The sequence below is a fragment of the Elephas maximus genome, chromosome 1, assembly GCF_024166365.1.
Source record: "Elephas maximus indicus isolate mEleMax1 chromosome 1, mEleMax1 primary haplotype, whole genome shotgun sequence".
Classification (NCBI taxonomy): Eukaryota; Metazoa; Chordata; class Mammalia; order Proboscidea; family Elephantidae; genus Elephas; species Elephas maximus.
The window spans coordinates 26,842,367-26,863,966 of NC_064819.1; the positions used below are offsets into that span (position 1 = coordinate 26,842,367).

General features: G+C 43.9%; 1 protein-coding gene across 14 annotated transcripts in view; it reads right to left on the reverse strand.

Moving 5' to 3' along the window:
- LPP (LIM domain containing preferred translocation partner in lipoma) overlaps window positions 1-21,600 on the reverse strand; it is a 778,646-nt gene that overhangs the window by 699,814 nt on the left and 57,232 nt on the right. For 8 of the 14 annotated variants that reach the window (XM_049903764.1, XM_049856340.1, XM_049857635.1 and 5 more), the window contains exon 2: window positions 17,486-17,603. The exons of 3 other annotated variants lie outside the window; for them this stretch is intronic. The gene's annotated coding sequence lies outside the window, so the exon portion shown is untranslated. Of the gene's footprint in view, window positions 1-12,973; window positions 13,141-17,485; window positions 17,604-21,600 lie in introns of those variants that run through there. 3 more of the 14 variants (XM_049856959.1, XM_049902921.1, XM_049855645.1) reach the window with 1 other exon arrangement.

Genomic DNA, 21,600 nt, shown 5'->3' on the forward strand with positions numbered 1-21,600 from the left:
AAGGACTACAGCCTTCAGTATGAATTACATCTCAACATAAAAAAAGCAAAAATCTTCACAACTGGACCAATAAGCAACATTATAATAAATGGAGAAAAGTTTGAAGTCATCAACGATTTCACTTTACTTGAATCCACTATCAACACCCATGGAAGCAGCAGCCAAGAAATCAAAAGATGTAATACACTGGGCAAATCTGCAGCAAAGGACCTCTTCAAAGAGTTGAAAAGCAAAGATATCACTTTGAGGGCTAAGGTGCACCTTACCCATGTCATGATAAATATTTTCAATAGTCTTATATGCATGTGAAAGCTGGAAAATGAATACGGGAGACTGAAGAAGAACTGATGTCTTTGAATTATGATGTTGGCGTAGAATATTGAATACACAGTGGACTGCCAGAAGAATGAACAAATCTGTCTTAGAAGAAGTACAGCCAGAGTGTTCCTTGGAAGCAAGGATGGTGAAACTTCATCTTATGTACTTTAGACATGTTATCAGGAAGGACCAGTCCCTGGAGAAAGACATCATGGTTGGTAAAGTAGAGGGTCAGTGAAAAAGAGGAGGACCCTAAACAAGACAGACTGACACACTGGCTGCAACAATGGGCTCAAACATAGCAACGATTATGAGGATGGCACAAGACCAGTTAGTGTTTCCTTCTGTTGTACATAGTGTAGATATGAGTTGGAACCCATTCCTCGGTACCTAACAACAACAACCTCTAAGGGATGTTGTGAAATTAAATAAGTTGACAAAAGAAGAAGGGTAAACAAAAGTCACTCAGGAACATCACTTTCTTTCCTGGCAAAACACTCATAACACTGTTCACTGACAGTTTTGGTCTTTCAATTTCAAGAACATTTCACTCCACGCCAAAGGAGAAAGAAGAAAGCAATAAAGTTATTGGCAACCCAAAATCATCACTACTCATACTTTCTTCCAGTTTCTCTAAACACCACCTACCAAGAGCTGATTCCTGCCATTGCTTGTCACACATTTTATTAGCATTATTATATTTTGTCCATTGTGCATGAAATTAACTCAAGACAAAAGGAAAGGCATTTCGGTTCTCCCCTAGTTCTTAACCCATCTGCGTTACTAGTGCCCACGCTTTAAATGGAAATTCCTGATTTTCAAAATCCACTAAGACATGCTGATTGACATTAAAAGATAAAAGTCAGCTTATCTTTTATCTTTTAATGCATGTTGTTGTTGTGTGCTGTTGAGTCAATTCCAACTCATAGCAACCCTGTAGGACAGAGTAGAACTGCCCCATAGGGTTTCCAAGGAGCAGCTGGTGGATTTGAACTGCTGACCCTTTGGTTAGCAGCCTAAGCTCTTAACCACTTTGCCACCAAGGCTCCATTTTTCTGCACAGGACTCACCAACTGAGGAAAAATATCTTCCCAAGGATGAGTGCCCACTGGAACGAAGGAGAAGCACTAGACTGGGATCCAGGGGGACTGGATTCCATCTTCACTTCTCTCTCTGGGCCTCAGTGTCCCCACAAGTAGAAAATGAGAGAAGGAGGGTATTATGGATTAAATTGTGTCCTCCCAAAATATGTGTTGTAAATCCTAACCTCTATGCCTGTGATTATAAACCCATTTGGGAATGGGTTGTCTTTTTCAACTGGGTTTGTTTTGAAAGGCAAGCTAGCAAGCAGAGATGGGGTAAGAGAGATGTCAAGCCACATGAAGATCACCCAGGATCAGAATTCAAAGAGACAAGGACCTTCCCCTAGAACCAGCACCCTGAATTCAGACTTCTAGCCTCCTAAACTGTGAGAAAATAAACTTCTGTTTGTTAAAGTCACCCATTTGTGGTATTTCTGTTTATAGCAGCACTAGATAACTAAGAAAGAGGGTGGTTATGAAGCTCTAGGGTTTTACTACCTTTAGAATTTCCTAAGTTTATGAACTCACTAACTAGACCATACTAGGAATGAAGTCAGGTTTGAAACCCACAAATCTAGTGACTTCCCTGTATCCCTCCCTCCTAAAGTTCCAGTCAGTTCCTAGCACTTATATTTCACTGATATATGTCAGGGTGACAGAGAGAGAAAATATCAGTGCCCTAGTGTTGAGTCCTCAGTTTTCATGCAAAAACATGCTTCACCTTAATAACGGAGGAGACAGAGATAGGTCAATTAGTTAGCTACTCAGATTTTAGGCACACACGTACAAAAAATAAAAAAAGTTAATACCAAAATCTGAACTACAACAAATAGAAAGAGAAAAGATATGAGTTTGGAGACAAATTGCTAACTATGAAACCTAGTGAGTGCTCTGTGAGCCTTAGTTTCCTCACCTGCAAAGTAGGGGGTACAAGAAGGAGAGCCATAGATAATCTCAAAGATTCCTGCTAAGCCCTTCTTACAGGTTTTATTTTATTGAGGACCATCACTCTTAGGGATTACGCAATATGGTCAGCCTTCTTTATCCATATCCAAGGGTTCTGCACCCTCAGATTCAACCAACCGAGGATCAAAAATATTCGAAAGAAAAAAGAAAGTTCCAAATATCGAAACTTGAATTTGCTGCGCACCCAGCGCTCTATCGAAAGCACGTGAATGAAATGAGGTGGAGGCGTCCCCTGCTGTAGCCTTCCACCATCTGACAGAGCCTCACACAGTCATATGATCAGTTAGGAGGCAAAGCCAGGATGTACACGCCCAGGCCTCAGAACACCTGCTTCAACATTCTCCCAGTATATTCTGACAGCAAAAAAAATTAAGTAGGGAAGATGGAACATAATCAACATGAGCCCAGCAAAGCAATGAGCTTCCCAGGAGCTAGTGGTCTTCAAGGACATTAGAACTCTCAAAGCCATGTTCACTGAAATGAAAGGAATAATCTCAAGATTGCTGATGAACGGGTCTTTAGGAAACCAGCAAGTCTGTCTGTAGACAGTAGAATCTCATGGAAACCAGAAAGACACCCCCCACACCCCAGCCCCAAGAAACTTAAGCCTCTCCTTGCAGAGGGAGATAGAAATCAGAACAGTACCTACCACAGCAGCAAAGGACGTTCTGACTTCCCAGGTTTCTAACATTCACTGAAAGGCCCAGCCCTCCACCCTTGTCCTTGGGGAGTTTCACTCACACTCTAACCAGCTTCCCTCCAAGCAGAAATGGAAGTGGTCTCACTTTTCAACGTCAACTTCTCTTTCAATATATTTTTTTCCTTCTTTTCCACAAAGAGAACAAGCAGCTTCGCTAAAGAACCACTGTGAAATGATTGAAGTTCTCCTGCAAACAAACCATTAGCAGAGTTCAAATGCAATTTAAATTACCAGTTGTGAAAGCGCTCCTCAATATCGTGGTAAGTTTCCAAGGAGAATTACATGCTATATACTATTTAATTGGTTGTTTTCTATTTTTTAACATCCATTTATCTCCCCCCACCCTTATATTTCAGAAATGTCTGTAAAAGCTTCCCTTTAAAAAATTATACATTTTTGAACAGAGTAAATCTAAAGATTGAAAAGTATCAGAGAAACACCTGCAGGAGTACACACCTCAGCAGAAATGGATGGTTTTGACACCATAAAATATGCAGAATTTTAAAATCTTGGGAGTCACCAAGAAGTGCTCTCTCTCTTTAGAGGTGAAGAAAATGAACCCCCAAAAGAGAAAGGAACAGTTGCCCAAATCTTCTTGCTGGTCAATGACAGATTCAAGCTGAAAACCATGGGTCCCACCTGTCTCTTCCCACCTCTAAATGTTGCCCATAAATGGCAGGAGGAGACCGGGGTATTGAAATAGTATAGTTGAGTTTCCTCCTGTATTTTTAAAAAGAAAACCTGAAGTTCTCCTCAAATACACTCACAACCTCAAGTTTCTCCCCATAAGACAGCAAGAGAAGTAAAGGCTGATGAATGAAGACAGTTAAAGGAGCTGAGAATGAGACATTTTATGAGCAGATACTTGGCAGGAAAAGTCAAGACATTCATCTAGATTCATTAAGCAATTTATGGGATATCAAGACTGCAGATTTCTCCTGCTCTATCTGGCCTGGGAATGAGAGGATCAACAAAGGGAAGACTGGACTGTCCCATTTGTAAATGGGAAAGGTGTCTAGAAGCCATTCGTGAGTGCACTCTGAAATTCCAAAACCAAAAACCCATTGCATGGGATCAATTCTGACTCAAGGCGACCCTAGAGGTCACAGTAGAAATGCCCCATGGGGCTTACAAGGCTGTAATCTTTATGGGAGCAGACTGCCACATCTTTCTGCTGGTATGAGCTTCAAGTCTTCCATATTGGACTGGTGTTCAAATCCAGTTTCGAATCCTTGCTGGGATGGAGACTTTGAGTAATTATTCAACCTCCCTAAGTTCCAGCTTCCTTGTCTGCAAAACTAGGCTAATATCAGCTACCCCTCAGGGCGTATGCAATCATTTCCTGGGATTTCATATCCAAAATACACAGCACAGAGAACACACATGCTATGTATTAGGTAAGGCTCACCCCATTTCTTTCCAAGGTTTCTATAATTTCTCAAAGCCTATAGTGCAGTGGTTCTAATTTACTTGTACTACAACTGACTCTTATAAGCCGTGTATGTTCCCTAAGTCTGTTACATAGATTATGTCCCCAATGGTAAACTCACATTTTTTTCAAACAAATGAAAACTTACACATACACATATTTTCCTTCAAAAGCAAACTTACTGGAACTGTTACTTAAAAATTGCCATCAAATCCCATTTATGAACCACCAAAAAAACCAAACCCAGTGCCATCAAGTCGATTCCTACTCATAGCAACCCTACAGGACAGAGTAGAACTGCCCCATAGAGTTTCCAAGGAGTGCCTGGCGGATTCGAACTGCCAACCCTGTGGTTAGCAGCCGTAGGATTTAACCACTACGCCACCAGGGTTTCCTTAGGAACCACACGGTAATAAAATTCCAATCCGATATCCAAAACCTCATGTAAGTTTTCAGTCAACCCTATGAGGAAGAAATTTGTTTCCCGACTATATACTGAGAGTAAAGAAGGTTAGGCACCTGCCCAATGTTTCAGGGCTAGAAAGTGCTAAAGCTGGGATCTGAACCCAGGTCTTCAAAATCAAGTTCTAGGACAAGGGTTTTATTACTTTGTAGTTACAACTACAGAAACCCTGGTGGCGTAGTGGTTAAGTGCTACGGCTCTTAACTAAGAGGTCGGCATGTTCGAATCCGCCAGGTGCTCCTTGGAAACTCTAGGGTCAGAATCGACTCAACGGCAGTGGGTTTTTTTTTTCGTGGTTACAACTACAACATGGACAGTTATTCTGCTAGAGGTAAAAATCTACCTTAAAAATAAATCTTCTGCTATTTTTTACATTTCATGGAGCTTTGGGATAAAAATATGCATTTGCAAAATTTAAAAAAAATATCACATCAGAAACAAGTAAAACCTGAAACCCGTTGCCGTTGAGTCAATTCCAACTCATAGCAACCCTACAGAACAGAGTAGAACTACTCCATAGGGTTTCCAAGGAGTGCCTGGTGGATTCGAACCGTTGACCTTTTGGTTAGCAGCCGAGCTCTTAACCACTGTACCACCAGGGCTCCTTCCTAAATTCCACCTTGATGTTATGCTTGCTCTTCAGGGAAACAAAAAGCTCCGAGCCTTGGCACTAAGCGGACACCTACCAGGCATGTGGGAAATAGACATAAGAGAAAGGTTAGCAAGGAGCTGATCTCAGGCCAACTCAAAATCAAAATTCAAATGGCTGGGCTCATAATCAAACAAATGGTGGGCATGAACTTCTAAAGACCCCTGTGGTACAGCTGTTAGCAGACAGGATGCCATGTGCCCTGCATCCAGTAGTGTCCAAAACGGACACTAACTCACACCTCCTGTCCCCTGTAAGGGACAGCATGTGCACCTCCCAGGGGTAGGTGCTGTGGAGAATGGAGATGACTGAGACACACCTACCGCTCTCATAGAGCCACTGTTTCACTGGGGACACACTAGGATACACAAGACGGCCTGAAAAGCATGCGAAAGCAGAAGTACACACAACGCCCCTATGAGGTCTAGAAGAACTTTGTAAATGATGTGACATCTAAACTGAGCCTGAACACCCAAGAGGATTTCCACGTACAAGGAGGAGGAAAATAGCTCCAGGGAACACAATGTGCAAAGGCCTTGAGGAGGGCAAGTTCAGGATGTTCTGGGGGAAAGTGACTAATCCAGTGAGGCCAGGGGCAGAGGACGTGGCAGAATGAGGTGGGACATGAGGCTGGAAAGGAATGCTGCGGCCAGAACACGGAGGACCTTCTGTGCCAGGCTACAGTACTTGGATCTTCAGGCTCTTGGGTGTTGCATTTTGGGAAACAATGCAAGAGAAAGTTAAACAGTAGAGTTATCTTTTTTAAAAAGGAATTTCCCTCCGCAGTCTGCCTCTAAGCACAGCAAGGGTGAGAGTATCCAAAGGAAGAGTGTCCTCTGAAGGGAGCCCCCTCTCTGTGGCATAACCCACCAAGAAGATGGTTGCCCCTAACCCACACCTTCATTGACCCTTTCCTCTAAGTCTGGAAGACCCAGGAAAGAAACCAAGTCTCATGTTCCAAACAGGACTTCACTCTGCCTTCAGGCGACTTCCAATACCACCCAATTCCTTGAATCAGAAACCACCTAACTCCTTGACTCAGAAGATGGGCTGGACACAACTCTAGCCTCCTTCCTCTCACTCAAGAAGCAGGAGCTGGGGGGCTACCCAACACATACCGTGTGTACCCACAGCTCCAAATCATGGAGTCCCCAGCTAGGCCTGGCACAGCATGACTTGGGGCTTCTACTAGTAATAAGTGTGCAAGGATGTCACCACTTAGGGTGTCCAGAATCCTCCTTTCTCTTAAAGGAGCTTTTGCAGCAGTTCCCACAAGCTCAAGGCATAGGGAAGACATGACAGCCTTCTGCCTTTAAAGAACTTCCCATTAAAAGACATGTACAAAGTAGGAGATAGCAAGTACATAAAAGAAGCACAGATAATAACAATACAAGTTCTCATAACAGCCCTATGAGACGGTGTGATCATTTATACCCATTTTATAGATGAAGAAACTCAGGCTCAAACAGGTTAACTGACCAGGCAGATCACACAGCTAGGACGAACCACAGTCAGAATTCAAACCCAGATCCCGTGCATAGGAATGTCACTCAGTTACACTCTACTTATTTACAGCTAACTGTTGTGTGAATTAGCAGAACAGAGAACAGAGAGATCACTTCCAGTGTGGGGAGTGTGGATGGTAGAAGGTTACTGATGACCATGAATTACCATATTTTACGCAAATAATGCACACCTTCTGTGTGTGTTTGCCAACCACGTTCCACCTATGCGAGGTATTTTCATAAGCACATTACATTAATTTTTCTTTTAATATCGGGCACAGTGGTGCTTATGAAAAGATCTCACAGGGAGAAGGCACGGTTCTCAAACAAATGTAGAAAGTGCGTGTTATTTAAGTAAAAAACTCAGTACTTCACGTGGAACATGGCATCTGCACAGAGGAAGAACAGGAGTTTCATGGATAGAAATGACAGCAGTTATCTCAGGCTAAAGGAATAGCATGAGCTAAAGCATGAAGGTTAGAAAATGCAGGCTACGTCTCAGGAACAGCAAAGAATGTGGCTGATTTATGGAAGAGTAGGCAGGAGCATCAAGAAGTCCACAGTGGACATATATTGGTGTCTAGTTATGACAGGTCCCAGAAACCACAGACAGAAGTTTTTATATAATGCCATTAAGTTCGTGGAAAATAAATTTTTCAAAGCAGAATTACAGCATGTTTCCAGCTATACTTGGAATTCTCTGCTCTAGTGCTAGGGCCATGAAGATGACCTTCCAGGATTTGGACTACAATCAGGGATAATGGGCCGTCAGGTCCTTTCAGGCGAAACTTTTTCTATGGCTATGACTTTGGGGTTAAGAAATCTATATCTATTTCATAGACACTAACCTTTCTGAGAAAAGTCTCCATGGTTCATTAAATGAATTTTAAGCCCCAGGTGGATTATAAACCAAAAACCAAACCAGTTAACGCTGAGTTGATTCCAACTCATGGGAATTCCATGTGTATCAGAGTAGAACTGTGTTCCATTGGGTTTTCAATGGCTGATTTTTTTTGGAAGTACGTCGCCAGGCCTTTCTTCCAAAGCACCTTCGGGTAGATTGGAACCTTCAACCTTTCAGTTAGCAGCCTAGTATGTTAACTCTTCATACTGCCCAGGGACTCCAGTTGGAGTACACCAAAAATAAAGGCCAAACCAGATGCCATCAAGCTGATTCTGACTCATGGCGACCCTGTGTTACACAGCAGAGCTGCTCCATAGGTTTTTCTTGGCTATAATCTTGATGGAAGCAGGTCACCAGGCCTTTCTTCCACAGTGCCTCTGAGTGGGTTCCAACCACCAACTTTTCCACTAACGGTCCAGCGCTTAACCATTTGCATCACCCAGGGGCTCTTGTTTGCGCCATAAGTACCACCAGTTGATGAATGGAGCACTGAGAATGGGACTGGAGTCTTAGAATCAGAAGTCCTACCCTTGATTCTTGTGTTCTTTACTTACCCATTATGGAAACTTGAGAAGTCACTTCCCCTTAATGAAGGCTCAGTTTCCACATTCATAAAATGGAAACAATACTTACATAGCTAGGCTCCAGTGAAAATTAACAATTCACTTGTGTGATTCAATATACGGATATATGTTCCTACACACAGGGTTGCCACGTTTAGAACAGATGTTTCTCCTGAAAGCCCACCAAGTCGACTGGGGTAGTATAAAATCTACCCAACCCTCTTGGTGAAGTCGTAGTTACCACCATTTTCTTTATCCCTGTTGAAAATTGAGCTGTATTCCCCAGGTAAATCATTACATGTTTGTGTGCCAAATTGTTTTCATCTTTTAAATGACCCAGTAATCCCACTTTGGATAATATACATAAGGGAATAATCCAAAAGGAGGGGGGAAAAAAAGGCAATTTGTTCGGAGATGTTATTCATAGTGCTATTTATAGCTCTTTCTATATCCCTCGATTAAACCACTTATCTCACTGTGCTGTAATTATCCACTCCCCTTCCATACGTCTCCCAATTATCTTTGAATCAATCTCCAGCACCTACCACAACACCTGGCATACAGCAAGAACTCAATAAATGTTTGTTGACTACGCAATGGGTAATACAAAGGAAATTTTAAAGAAACTCCAATGAGCAAAAACAACCCGTTGTTTTGAAGAAATTATGTTAAATACATTTTTTTAAAAAAAAAACAGATGACTATAGACAGCAAATTGTTTAAAAAAGGAGTATGAGAGAAGCCTCCAGGGTGAATTTTAGTTTTTTTGGGTGGGTTTAGTTTTAAGGTCTCTGTGCTCCTCTGGGGTTAGGCTGACTGTAGACTACCTAAGACCTTCACTGGATACCCAGGGCCATGATAGTCCATGGCCTTAGTGGCCGGAGCACAGGGCACAGTCAGGAATCTCAAGTTTCCTATCTGACTCAGTCACTTCATTGCTATGGGACTTTGACGAAATGGCCCAACTTCTCTGATCCCAGTTTCTCTGCTGAAAAATAGAGTATATGCATCTAAGGCCAGCCCGTTAAAATAAATTATGGGGCGCAAACAAGGGCTCAAAAGTGTGAACTCCAATGTAAATGAAAGAAGGTAGAGAGGTGCCCTTGGACAAAGGTGGGGCTCTCCCATTGGGCCTCCCAGGGCCATCTCACGTGGTAGATGAAAGCGCCTCACCAGGGAATTTAGAGGCAGAAATCTGCAAGAACGGACGATGCATCAAGAAAAAATAAATATGTTAAATATGGCCCATAAAGTCAACATCACTCTGAATGTTCCCTATCTTCAGTGGGAAGGAATGCTTTATAAAAATACCCAGGAAGACCAAAGGAAGCAGCATGTTCTGTGGGGCTGATTTGGGGGCGTTCCAGAAGGTCTCAGCCAGGAAGTCAGAGACAGGAAGTCACTGCCCTCTGTTCCCCGGCCAGAAGCTCAGGGTGAGAAACCAAAGAGAGGAGCACACACACCCCTTAGTCCTAAAACCCCAGGTGCATGTCTGTGCAACCACCACTGCACAAATACCCATCTCCCTTGGGATCACCCGGCTTCCCGCCCATTTAGCTTCACATGTCTCGGCAGAACATCTTGCTTGATGGCCTGGAGACAATCCCTCCAAAACATGAACGGAATCCATTCACTTCTCTCCAGCCCCACCTCTAGTGCCCTAATTCAGTTTACCATCATCTCCCACCTAGACAGCTACAGGGGTCTCCCCCTGCCTAACCTTCTTGCTCCTGCTTTTACCCTCCTTGCAACCCGTCTCCCCCTAGACCTGCCAGAATGTCACACGCCCGCCAGCCAGAATCCAGCAGCTCACTCCTGAGCGGCATACACTCTGAAGTCAGACTGCCTGGGTTCAAATTCCAGCTCCACTCCAACTCTGTGATTTTCAGCAAGTTACTTAACTTTTCAAGGTCTCAGGTCCTCACTCTATTTAAAAAAAAAAAAAAAACTCGTTGCCATCGCGTCAGTTTTGGCTCATAGCGACCCCATAGGAGAGAGCAGAGCTGCCCCATAGGGTTTCCAAGGAGCGCCTGGTGGATTCGAACTGCCGACCTTTTGGTTAGTAGCCGTAGCTCTTAACCACTACACCACTAGGGTTTCCCTCACTCTGTTAAGTGAAAGTAAAAACAGTACCTACTCACAGGCAGCTATAAAAAAAAAAAAAGCCAAACCCATTGCCATTGAGTCAATTCAGATTCATACTAACCCTACAGGGCAAAGCAGAACTCCCCTATGGAGTTTCCAAGGAATGCCTGGTAGATCTGAACTGCCGACCTTTTGGTTGGCAGCGATAGCTCTTAACAGCTATGCCACCGAGGTTTCCACAGGTAGCTATAGTGTGACTAAATCATTTAGGTAAAGTGCTTAGCCCAGTGCTCAGCATCTAGTAAGCAATCAATTCGTGTCTGTTCTTACTAACAGTATTACTGTTCATATTAGCATTACCACCACTGACCTCTTAGGAGAAGCCCTGGCAGTGCAGTGGTTAAGCACTTGGCTGCTTACCAGTTTAGTGGTTCGAATCTACCAGCCATTCTGCAGGAGAAAGATGTGGCAGTCTGCTTCTATAAAAATTTACAGCCTTGGGAACCCTATGGGGCAGTTCTACTCCGTCCTATAGGGTCGCTATGAGTCAGAATCAACTCAACGGCAAAGGGTTTGGTTGTGATTTAACCTCTTACTACCTGCTTCTGCATCACAGCCAGAAAACTTCCCAAGCCTTCATCCTTTAAGACTGTCTCCTTCCACCTCCTGAGCAGGGCCTATAATTACCACCCAGCCACAGGTCGCCCAAGAAGGAGACAGGCTGTATACAGGTTCAAGCTCCTGCTTCCCAATAGCTTGAAGAGCTACTTCCACCCCCTCCAACCCCCTTCAGCATCAAGAAGAACAAATATAAGTCTCAGAGTGGCTTCTCTGCTCTATGACATTTGCCACCTAACACCAGTGGCAACCAAAGTGCCTCGCCAAAACACATCTCTGCTGTCTTCCCTGCGTTGTAGAAAGGGGCCCTCAAGTTGATCCAAAACTGAACCAATTAAAAAGCGTAACAGGCAGTACGGCTGTGTAATGCCTGCGTGCTCTGTAACAGGGCGTGAAATGCTGCAGTACATCAAAGCAGGCTAAAGAAGAATGTGGGTGTGGGTGTGGGTGTGGGTGTGGGTGTGGGTGTGGGTGTGGGTGTGGGTGTGGGTGTGGGTGTGCGTGCATTTAAAACCTGTTCAGAATCAGGGCTGATCTTTGAATGGGAATAATACTCCAGGATTCTTGCAGTTTCAACAACAGCAGTAGAGGCTTAGATGGAAAGCCTGCTCAATTTCTTTCAAGGCCGATGCACACTTTTCATTGCTACAGGTAACACTGAAATCAAGAACTCCACTATTCAGCTCACCTCTTGGACAAGCTCTCACCTTCTTTCAGGAAAGAAAGAGATAAAGGCAGCAGAGCAGATCAGAAGGTAGCACCTCAGGTTCAAAGTGAACTGAAAGGTAAGCAGAAATCAAAGGAGGACAGAAAGAAAAGAGCGACACTCTTAAAACCATAAATTCTGGCCTCTGAGCCCGTGTGACTTGATGGAAAAGACATGTGAACTGGGAGAACAAGGTTCTAGTCCTCAGCTGCTCACCAGCTAGTGAAGAGTGAGCAAACTGGGCATCTCTGAGTTCCAGATTCCTCTCGCCCTTGCCTAAGAGGTGGCTTACATCAAGTAGTGGAAGGAGAAATGGGCCGAACGTGAGAAGACCCAGGGTTTAACCCTAACCTCCTACTGCTCATCAGCCCTGCGTCTTCAGGGCAAGCGAGCTATGACGCCCTCTGGACTTCCATTGCTCACCACCATTCTATAAAATGAGACAACTGGACTCCATAATCTCTAAGACACCCTCCAACTAAGACAGTCCATCAAATCTACACAACGCATTTATCTACACAATGTATTTATTCCAAACTGGAGACACTGTGCAAATATTATACACCAACATTCTGCATATTCTTAAGTTATCCAGCCACACTGTTTTTCCAGCTACAACCATGCCTCCCCAGGTGTCTGTCCACAAACGTCGCTTTTGGGTTGTCCTCTGAGCCCTAACAATCAGACAGAGAGTAACAGTCCCAAGTTATCTCTCTACCCAGCTCAAGCCAGGCTTCAGGTAGAGGGAAATATCTGCCTAATTTCTTTATGTACAAATACAATTTTTCCTCAGGCAGAGTTCATCTGTAAATTCCACTGTGAGAAACAGTCCCCTGGGAAGGCAGCTGTCCACAACCCAAATTAAAGCGGTCAGCACTCCCTGAGAAATATCCCATCATCGGTCAAGTGAGCCAGCCCACAGGGCTGTGGGCCCTGGGTCTGGGAGCAGAAATACCATGCACTCTGGCAATAATGATGTACTCACGCAACGACAGGCCCCCACGGGCAGCCGGCTCTCCGTTTCCCTCACTCCCACTCACGCTCCCTCTGTCCCGCTGCACAGGGCACTGCAAGGAGGTGGTCCTGAAGCCCAAGGGAAGCAGAACTGAGACATGCTCTCCTCAGCTTCCAAACCAAGGGGCAAAGAAGGAGGGGGAGGGGTGGGGCGGGGGGGCGACTTTGTTTCTGGAAACAGGAATTCAAATCCTGCTTCTCCTAAACCCTGAGTCACCTCCTCTTCTTCCAATAGATCAGTGTGGTGGGTAAACATTCCCAAATATGGAGATACAGACTGGAGGATGTCAGAAAAATCACCCTTCTCTCCTCTGGCACTTGAATAACATACCCCACTTAAGACAGAATTCCTTACTCGTTGTAAATTATTAACCCCAAAACATGCGGAGTCTCAACTATTCCATGCAGTGTCCTATTCCAGGGGAAATGCTCCTTCATCCAAACAAGGCAAGTTTGAAAGGCCTTAAGTTCACCTCAGGAATGGGTCCCTCTGGAATGCAACTACGTCTATGAAATCAATCTATTAATTTGGGGGAGGGGAGATATTTTAGGGTGATGCACCTGAGGAGGACACCTAGGGTCTAGCCTGCAGTTCCCTGGGTGGTGGATGAGTCGAAAACAACCCTGCCCCTCAGACCCCAGCCCCAGGTGGGCTGCCTTACACTCAGATTTCTTCTGGGAACTTAGTTTTGCATGAGTTCTTCACAGGGCAGACACCAGGCATAAAGGCCCAGAGTCACCCCAGACTGTTAAGAGAACACTGGGGGTGGGAGTTGGGGAAACCCAATTTAATTTGTAAAATTAATTCTGACCTCCAGATCCCGAGACATGGTTGATGACTATGTGGAACAGTGAAGCCAGTCATGGATGAATCTGGTCCAGAAGGACTCCAGAAAAAGGACAGAGAGATGAGATGCTGGGGAAATGGAGGTGTGAAGAAGTAGGGTCTACTCAGAGAAGAAAGTCCAACTACCATACCATGGCTTTCTGGTGGTTCTATTTCTTAGTGCCATACTGTTCCACCACCGGTTTGATAGGCTTACTGTAGGTTAGATGAGCTCTTTTTCAGAATCATGGCCCACTTCATGGCTTTTGAACCTGCACCAGGAGGCTGCCTGTTCTCACCTCCCAGGGCTCTTCAAGCTGAAAATACCACTGGTCAGGGAGTGAGGGGACCCAAGCCCTAGAATCAGTCACTCATTAAGATTTTACACAAACCAGCTCTTCTATCTTAGCCTCCATTTTCTCATCTACAGATTTGGTAAGGTATTCCAAAATTGTCCAAGCTGTGTGCTCTAAAAGCAAATCAGAAGTTGGCCTATCCAAACAGCCATCACAGTTATTTTAATTATTTGCTTTATTATTTTCACAAGCACTCCACAAGTGCATAAAAAAATAGCAAACATGTCTTATTTATTGCACATTTAATAAAGGAACACAAATGTAAGTGACTTTTGAAATAGATGAGGAAACAGGATCAGAAAATCAGTGGCATGTACTCCACCACATGGCAAAAAAAAACAAGCCCACTGCTGTCGAGTCAATTCCGACTCCTAGCGACTCTATAGGGCAGAGCAGAACTGTCCCATAGGGTTTCCAGGGCTGCGATCTTTATGGAAGCAGACTACCACATCTTTCTCCCATGGAGTGGTTGGTGGGTTTGAACTGCTGACCTTTGGCTTGGCAGCCAAATGCTTTAACCACTGTGCCACCAGGGCAGTCAGTGGCAAAGCCAGAGCTAAGAGCAGAGTTCTTGGCACTACAGCTCTCCAAGGGGGTCTCAGAGAGAGACCAGAAGGGAGTAAAGGACGGTCCATACTTGTAACTAGAAGACTAGACCAGCTATCAGACTCTGTGGTCTTTCCAATATCCCATTTAAGCAGAGGAAAGAAGGAGGGTCTGGGAGCTTTGAGAGTTAAGGGCCAGGAGGCGAGCCACAGGGGCGGGTATGAAAAACAGAATGAAAGAGTCTAAATCTACGATCTATTTTACAAATAGCATTTGGAGATCAGTTTCCACATCCACAAAGAGGCCCTTCATTCCTTAATATACCTGTGTGTCTCTTCCTCTTAATACCTGAGAACCATTGGCTCTGGGGTCTCCGATTGAGAATAAAGACCAGGGAGCTCAATGCCTACCCTATCATGAATCCTTCATGGTATCCCTGAGGTCCCCAGTGATGCTGAGATCAGTAGCTCCTACAGCGGCAAATTCCATCTTTCCAACAGAAAGTTCTTCCTTATATGGAACCAAAATCTGACTCCTTGGCCTTCAACCTCCTGCTCTCTGTTCTGCCTATTAAGACCATACAAAAAACCTATGTCTGCCTCACTGGTCTGCAATTCTTGTAGGTGAGCAGATATACAGAAACAAAGGCATCCAAGATCTCATCCCCCAGTCACTGTGGCTGCTCTCCTGACCATGTCACATTGCTGACTCCTAAGGCATTTGTTGCCAACTGGAAATCCACCCTTTCTGGTTTTCCCCAACAAGTGTTACTGCTGAGCAACCCATTCTGCATATGCACGGCTGCTGGCCTCCAGACTTACAGGATGTACCCTATTAAATCCCAGTCACCAAGCGACTAGAGAAGATAGACCCTCAAGGCCAGGTCTTCATCAACCTCAACCCCATTGTCTATCTCATGTTCCCAGATCCACCTGGCAAAGCTCAGGGCTGGAGATTCCATTTCCAAATCCCCATTCCTGCCCTCTGGTCCTGCTGGACCTAAAACTGTCTCCAGGATACAATGCTGTTCCAAGTGACATCAGGAGAGAGAGCTCTGTGAAAAGAGAGGGCCTTGACAACACAGTCTCAGAATAACACAACCACCTGCAGGCAGGGCAGGAAGGTCAATTGGCTAATCACAGGGCTGGGAGCTTATGATACCGGACCTCATTAGGGACCTCAGTGTCTTTACAAAAAAATAAGGAAAACATTCTTTTCTTCCACAGCTCTAATGGCGCTACTTGGATTTAAGGCTCATGTACTCAAAACTACGAGGTGCCACATTAGCAGTGGTCTTAATCAGGTAGTAAGAACTTCCCCAGAGTCCCTGGGTAGGGAAAATGGTTAACACACTCAGCTGCTAATCAAAAGGTCTGTGGTTTGAGTCTGCCCAGAGGTGCCTCAGAACAAAGGCCTGGTGATCTACTTCTGAAAAACCATCCACTGGAAACCCTACGGAGCACAGTTCTACTCTGACACACAGGGGGTCGCCACGAGTGGGAATCTACTCAACAGCAACTGGTAAATGCTTTGCCGGATGGTCTCATTCGATCCCGAAAGACGCCCACCCCAGAGGTAACATTATACCCGGTTTAGTGAGACTAAAATGAAGGCTCAGGGAGGTTAAGGATATGCCCAAGGTCACACCAACAGTAAAAAGAAAAAAGAACACTGGTTTAGGAGTTAGGCTACTTGAGAAGCCAGTTCCAATTCAGCTTCAAACTAACTGACTCTCTCACCAATGGCTTGGTGTTGTCGTTAAAAGTGTTGCCGTTAGGTGCTGTCAATTTGGACTCGTAGCGACCCCATGTGACAGAGCAGAACTGCCCCACAGAGTTCTCTAGGTTGTAATCTTTACGAGAGCAGATTGCCAGATCTTTCTCCCTCGGGTTCACTGGGTGGGTTCGAACCACCAACCTTTTCAGTTAGCAGCCAAGTGCTTAACCATTGCGCCACCAGGACTCCTTCACCCATGGCTTACCCTCTCTGACCTTCACTTCCTACACCTGAAACTTAGTGATTAAACCAGCCACTCTGCCTAGCTCTCAGAACGGCTGTGAGGATCAAATGAGATGAGGGGAGCGAAAGCCTTCTGGAAAACAGTAAGGCATGATAAAAGTGTAAGGGATTATTGTATGATTACTTGTAAATGACTTTGCATTCCATTACAAATACAAAAAGCGGTGAGGTCATCCTCCAGACAAAGAAACATGAAGGCTCTGGGAATTAGAGAAAAATGATTTGATGTTCCGCAGGGTTATGTCTATATGCTGCGCGCTCTTACAGTTCAGAGCTGGGCAGCAACTGTCAGATTTTCCACCTCCAAGTCACAGACGTCTATAGGACGGCTTAAGACAAAAATCTCCCTTTTTCAGCTAAAAGCAAATGCTGGGCCAAAAGGAGGTAACAGAGATGGATGTTCAGAGGACCCCCTGAGATTCTCAGTTCCGGAAACGTGGTCTGTGATGTTTTCCTTGGAGAAGTTGCTAGAAACACAGGCTCCAGGCCTTCCGAAATAAGCCCGTGGGGAAATAACATACAGTAAGGAGCCTATTTACCAGAGAGCACTAAGGAAGCTCCCAAGCATGAATTAATCAAGGGCACAGGACATTTCAAGTTGTAAATACCAAAAAGAGAGTAATCCCCAACCCACTAAGCCTCCCCGACTGGGCTCAGGGAGACTCAGCCTCCAGTTCTGGATCCCAGGCAGCGGGCAGCAGGCAGAGGGAGAAGCAGATGAGGTATGTTTACATACCAGAAGTCCTGCTGCAGGTCACCTGGGAGCCGGAGGAAGCCAGGCAGAAAAGCTCTGGGAGGGTAGGCGCTGGTCCTCTGGTCTGGCTAGTCGTCGTAGTCAGGATTCTCTTCAGTTCCTACAAAGAGCCAAGTCATCCCTGTCATTTATGGAGGGGCCGGATTTTCCCCAGAAATGCATTCCCAAGGCTGATGACCACACAGCTCAACGATGTTTTCTGGTTTGCATGTTTTTTATTGACTTCCTCATGCATTAACACTGTGGCAGAGATGTTTGAGCATCAACAATGAGTATGTATGTGCCTGAGTGCCCAGAGATGCTACAGCAAAGGGCTGGGACGTGAGAAAAAAAAAAACTTAAAGGAGCTCACAAGCCTAGTACAAGAAAGCAGCTGACTGTAATAAAGGGCAGGATATGCCAAACTCTAGAGCTCAGTGGGATTCCTCACAACGGGAGGGATGGACTTTTGGGTTGGGGATTAAAAGAGGGTGGGGCACAGGAGAGGGTGCAAAGGGTATTCCAAGCTAAAGGGAAGATGTGAACCCAGGCAATGGGGAGGTTTCATGCTCAGAGAAAAGCAACTTACTGAGCCTAGCTGAGAGGGTGTGTAAGCCACTAGGGAGACGTGGTTGTTGTTAAGTGCTGTCGAGCTGATTTCGACTCATAGCAACCCCATGTGACAGAGCAGAACTGCCCCATAGATTTTTCTAGGTTGTAATCTTTACGAGAGCAGACTGCCAGGTCTTTCTCCTTGGCAATTCCAAGATGGGTGGAATTAAATGGAGGTAACAGGGAGCCCTGGTGGCACACAGTGGTTAAGAGCTCAGCTGCTTACCAAAAGGTTGGCAGCTGGAATCCACCAGCTGCTCCTTGGAAACCCTATGGGGCAGGACTAGTCTGTCCTATAGTGTCACTATGAGTCGGAATGAACTCAACAACAATAGGTTTGGTTTTGGTTTAGTGTTGAAAGGCAAATTGAAACAAATTGTTGAAGGCTAAGGTAACTGGATTCTATTTTAAAAAGTAGAAGTAGGTTTTTGTTTGTTTTTGAGAACCTCTAATTACACCATTGATCAGGTTAAAAAAAAAAAAAAAGTATCTCTAGCTCCTCACTGCCAGATAACAACAACAATAATTTAATGAGCGTTCACTCTATGCTAGACATTGTACTAAGCAGGTTACACACACACTATCTCATTAATCCCATCAACAACCCTGTGAGCTAGGCAATCTCACTCCCATATTACAGATTAAGAAATGAAAGCTTAAAGAAAAAGTAAAACGCACAAATCCCAAAGACAGTAAATGGAAGAGCTCAGGATTAACTCACAGTGCAAGCTTACCCCCTTGCCATTCTAGACCACACTGTCCAATTTCTAAGCTGCTTCTTTCCCATTGCCCAGACTTTCCCCCACCCATTCCTATGAGTTGTAATCCTTCTCACATAACTAGCAAATCTAATAATCAGACGTAGCCAACATAACTACATCCAGAAAAAGTGACAAAATTCCCAATTTGCTTATCTCCCTGCCAGACCCTTGGGCTCTGGACCCTTGCCAGTGTCCTCAGCACAGTGTACTCAGTAGACACTCAGTAATTCAATGAACTCAGTCTATGTCTTTGAAGGTTGAAGCATGGAGGTAGCACAATACTGGCTGTAGTTTCAACTCTTTTCTGCACAGAAACAGAACCAATCTCAGTGAGGTTACCAAGGTCCAAAAGGGAGGCACTGCCAAGTTGAAGGACATAGGTCAAGGACCCTGTGGTTGGGGTAGCCTGAAGTTCCCACAGCCACTAAGAACTACATGACCTGGAGCCTCCAGGCAAATGCTGAGAGGCTCCTGTGGGAGCGAGGCAGAGACAAAGGAGTCAGGATATCTGTGCATTACCTTGGAAAAAGAAAAAATTGTGTCCCACCAAGATGAGAGCTTGAGTTAAAGGAGCGCCTCTAACAAAGCACCTCAGAGTAAAGAGCAGAGATGGATTGCCCAATAAGCAAGGTAAATACATGCTTAGGGCATCAACAGAACAGGGGTACCAGCTGTCCAAAGCAAAGACCCATATATACCAAGCAGACAAGACACAAGGAAAAGCCAGCACCACAGTGGAAGGGAACCAGCAAGGCACTAAATGAATCTGGTACCAGCTCCTGTGTATGAGAATGTGCCAGCCGGAAATAAAATTCACGCAGGGTCACGAGGGTGCCTATGCGCAAGGTTGTTTAAGCTATGAGGCCCTACCACTTCAAAACCTTCGTTGACATCTGTCTCCTATAGTGCCCTCCCATGTAATTGAAAGGCCAGTACACTTTTTCTTTCTAATAAACAAGAGGCAGGGGTGGGATGTCAAGTCTAACTCTTGCTACATTCATCCATATGCAACTGGATCCAACATTAGAGGTTACTAGGCAAGGTCAGATTACATTAATAGATAACAGGTCTCTCATCCATTTTGAGAGAACCATCTTGTACATCCAGGTCTGCTGATCCAGCAACTCCCCCCAGGAGGGCCAGCAGTGCTCTTTGTCATGATACCAAAGTACGCTCTTTCACACATCCTGGTAAACAACCAATGGGAACTCCAGCCTGAGATGATGCACAAAGGCGAGGGAACTCGATAAGTCAACTACTGCAATGAATTCAACCAAGTTACTTTTTAACTGTGTAGCATATACATACAGTTATATCCTAAGTTTCCTCAGCAATAATATTTATACCTTTAACTTTAAAATACGTTTTGCATAAACACAGACTCAATCTAGCATAGATTTAATATAATACTAACACAGGTAATAATTTAATATACTAACATAGCAAGCTTCCAAAAATTCTGGAAATATTAATATTTATCTAACGTGAAAAGTTTTAACTTAGGTATCAAGTGAGTTTTGTTTTTTATTGTCTGTTGCATGGGACAAGTGTTTGATATTACTCTATATATGCTAGTAAATGAGGTATTAGGCATATTAAAAGGATGCAAAATATACTTCTATCTTGCAACAATGAGTGTTTCTAAATTCGTCTTCCAAGAAAGCAACAAAGAGCATTTATCAGAACATTATATTTATATTTTATCAGAATATTTATATATCTGTGTAAGGAAATTGAACAATTCCTCAAGGAAATAAATTAAATGAATACTCAAAAAAAAAAACTTAGATAATAAAAATTATACAAATGTATTTTATTTTCCATTTCCCTTTAGACTGACTTCTTTTAAGAAATTGACTGATATTGTTATGACGTGAAAAACAAACTTGCTCATCAAGAAGCGGTGCTACGGTTATACCGATTACATACGTATCCCCAAATACGGGAGCCAAACGATTCCACAAAGAGATAAAATGTGCATTTCATAAATTTTGTACATGGTAACAATCATATTTTCCTTTTCATTTCAGACCGACTGGGTGTAACCTCACAATTGTCTCTCACGACCACATAAGAAGGCACCAGCAGCACCATAATCACATGACTAATAACGTATCTGGTCCTGTCCTGCACAAAGAAAACCAAAATGCACCTTCAGATTTGTATTTGTATCGTGCTCTTTGCGACCACTCTCACTCCAGTCAGGTATCAGCAATAGTCCAATGACGCAGCATCAAAGGACGGAACGTGAGTTCTCAAGTTTTTAAGTAGTATTTCAAGATGAAAGACACTCGTGGAGGTCTCTGAAGGGCCCACCAACAAACATCGTACAATAAACGAATGAAATCATTTCCTACTGCCTTGTAAACATAACTTTTTACTATCTCAGAACTAAAGAACAAAATTACATGTTCCAAATCAATTTTTTTACTTACTAATTTTCAAATATAAAATTTTCTATTAACATCCAAATTCGAATGTATTTTTTATTTTATAAATCTTACTTTTTTAATAAATTTTATTTATCCCCAATTACCCAAAATTTTAAAAATGATATAATTTTATATCCATATAAAATGAAACAACAACTAAGCGGAGTGCAAAACCAAAAGTTCAAAGACAACAAAAAGGAAAGGATTTGTGAAATCCTAAAGACAATTCCAATTAATTTCCTTTTAAAACATAATGAATCAAAAGAGACTTCCGTTAAACGCTCAAGTTTAATGGGCGTAATCATTGTACAAG